Genomic DNA, 2,580 nt, shown 5'->3' with positions numbered 1-2,580 from the left:
AATGGGCACAAGTTGATGGAGAGGAGGTATAGATTGGACATCCGCAAGAACTACTTCACAGTTAGGGCGGCTAGGAGCTGGAACCAACTTCCAAGGGAAGTGGTGCTGGCCCCTACCCTGGGGGTCTTTAAGAAGAGGCTGGATGCCTACCTGGCTGGACTCATTTGAGTCCCGTTTCTCTTTTTGGGGTTTTTTTGTTGTTCTCCCGCCCTGGCGGGGGGTCGGGCTAGAAGATCTACTAGGTCCCTTCCGACCTTTAATCTATGAATCTATATACAAAAAAAATTAAACATATACTATAACTTTTTTTAATGTTGTTTAAAAATATTTTTATACTGATATCTCTGTTTATGAAATGTATCTAGAGGTGACTACATTAATAGCTCAAAATACAGTCCTACGGTATATTCTGCATGGGTGGTAAGGGGATGTATGTGGCGGGGTGTGGTTGGGGAGTGTGTCTCTGTGTGGTGGGGTGTGGGTATGGTGGATGGGATGGGATGGGATGGGATGGGATGAGAGAGACCGAGAGAGAGGGGACTTGGTTCCCCGCTGGTGCTGCAGCCCCTGCCGCTCCTGACATCACTCTCTGTGGCCCCCCCTGCTGTTGCAGCCTCTGTCGCTCCCCATGGCCACTGCCGCAGCCTCCGCTACTCCCCATGGCTCCAGCCGCGGCCTCCACCACTCCTTGTGGCTCCTACGGCTCCTTGTGCTGCTGCCGCAACCCCTGCCATTCTCCACGCTGCTCCCTGCAGCCATTGCCACAGCCTCTGTGGCCCCCCCACCACTGCTGTAGCCTCCGCCATTCCTTGTGGCCCCCACTGCAACCTCCACCACTTCCTGCTGCTTCCCACACCACTCCCTGAGGCCCCTGCTACTCCCTGTGGCCCCTGCCACTCACCACTGCTGCAGCCCCTCCGATTTTTGTGCTAGTCCCCTTGGCTCCTGCACTGTTTGTTGCTGCCACTTCCCCTGCCACCACTTCCCCCACTGCCACTGCTTCCCTCTGCCTCTCCCCCTGGCTCCAGCCCGGCCTGGCCAGTACCACAGGGTTCCCAGCTGCTGGGCAATTAGCAGCGATTTTTAAAAAATTTTTTTTTCTTCTTCTTCTCTCCCCCCCCCCCCCCCCCCCCCCTTCTGATCTTATCTTACTTTCCACTTGGATGGCAGGAGGTGGGTAACAGCTCTAGGGGTGCAAGATTGGAAGCTGCAGAGGCTTCTGGTTAGGGGCTGGGGGTGTGAGGGAGGTGGGAGCCTGAGGACGGGGTGGAGCTGGGCTGGACTTGCTGGTCAGTCGCTGGGTCTTGACACAGGCTCCCCCTGGGTCCTGCTGCCTCTGTCTACCTGTCATTTTGACAGGCAGCTAGAGGCAGATAAAAATTAATTTTCTAAAATTTTTAGGGGTCCCAAGAAGCCTGCAAGCTATATTTTGGCAGGCCTGCAAGCTATATTTTGCCCACCCCTGGTCCAACTGCTGGCCCACAGGACAGTCCTGATCTGTCCTGGCTCCTGAAGAATTAAACTGTGGCTCCTGGTTTTCCTTCCTCCAGATTTTGCTGCCTCTCTGGTGGTGGGCCAGAGCTGAAGAGCCTGTGAGGCTGGGCAAGGGGTGAATCTGGAGACCTACCGCAATGCAACAACATGGATGTTGTGTAGGAGTTACCTGTTGTGCGGAGGGGGGCAGAGCAAGAGGCACGTGCATTGTGCAGCCCATGCTGCTTGTGGCCTGTGGTTGTGCAGCCCATGGGGTGTGTGCCTCAGGGCTGTATGCCCTCAGCCACTCAGAAATGCAACAGCCTTGGACTAGATGACCTCCAGAGGTTCCTTTCAGGTCCACTTATCTATGATTTTATGAAAGTGTCTTCAACTAGCCTTGAAAGGACTGAGCTGACACTAGTGGTCAGGAATTTAGGATTGTTGGTTGTAGCCAGGTTGGTCTAAAGACATAGGCAGATAAGGTTCTTTGGGTAAATGTTATATCTTTTATTAGACCAACTAAATAGTTGGAAAATTGTTCTTTCCAAGCTTGCAGGCACAAACACCCTATTTCAGACACAGGGAGAGCCTGCTGCTATATGTGTTCTCTATGGTGGAATAGAAATTAATATACAAATTGCAGATCTGTGAAAATGCAAATGCATGGCAGTGAGGATCAGAGGGAATGGGAAACAATAGGTCCGAGACAGGTACGTAGGAGGGAAGATGGGAATGTTGACCTGGTGATAGTTTCATAGTTTGTAGGGTCGGAAGGGACCTGAGCAGTTCATCAAGTCTGACCCCCTGCTATGACAGGAAAGAGTACTGGGGTCAAACAACCCCAGCAAGGTGCTCTTCTAGCCTCCTCTTAAAGACCCCCAGGGTAGGAACCAGCACCACTTCTCTTGGAAGTTGGTCCAGATCCTAGCCACCCTGACTATGAAGTAGTACCTCCTGATATCTAGCCTAAATCTACCCTCTGCCAGCTTGTGACCGTTATTTCTTGTCACTCCTGGGAGTGCTCGGGGGAACAGGGACTACCCCAATGCCTGCTGGTCCCCTCTGACTAGTTTGTAACAGGCCACTAGATCCCCCCTCAGCCTT

At 52.7% G+C, this 2,580-nt stretch overlaps 1 long non-coding RNA gene across 1 annotated transcript in view; it reads right to left on the bottom strand.

Moving 5' to 3' along the window:
• Positions 1 to 317: 317 nt before the first annotated feature.
• The window catches only part of LOC109303690, a 17,084-nt gene continuing 14,821 nt past the window's right edge, over positions 318 to 2,580 (bottom strand). The window contains exon 3 of the long non-coding RNA XR_002099169.1: positions 318 to 397. This is a non-coding gene — a long non-coding RNA (uncharacterized LOC109303690). The remainder of the gene's footprint in view (positions 398 to 2,580) is intronic.

The sequence above is a fragment of the Gavialis gangeticus genome, unplaced genomic scaffold (genome assembly GCF_001723915.1).
Source record: "Gavialis gangeticus isolate Ggan-Ray unplaced genomic scaffold, GavGan_comp1, whole genome shotgun sequence".
Classification (NCBI taxonomy): Eukaryota; Metazoa; Chordata; order Crocodylia; family Gavialidae; genus Gavialis; species Gavialis gangeticus.
Note: the sequence above shows the minus strand (reverse complement) of the source record. Positions and strands in the feature narration are given on the sequence as shown.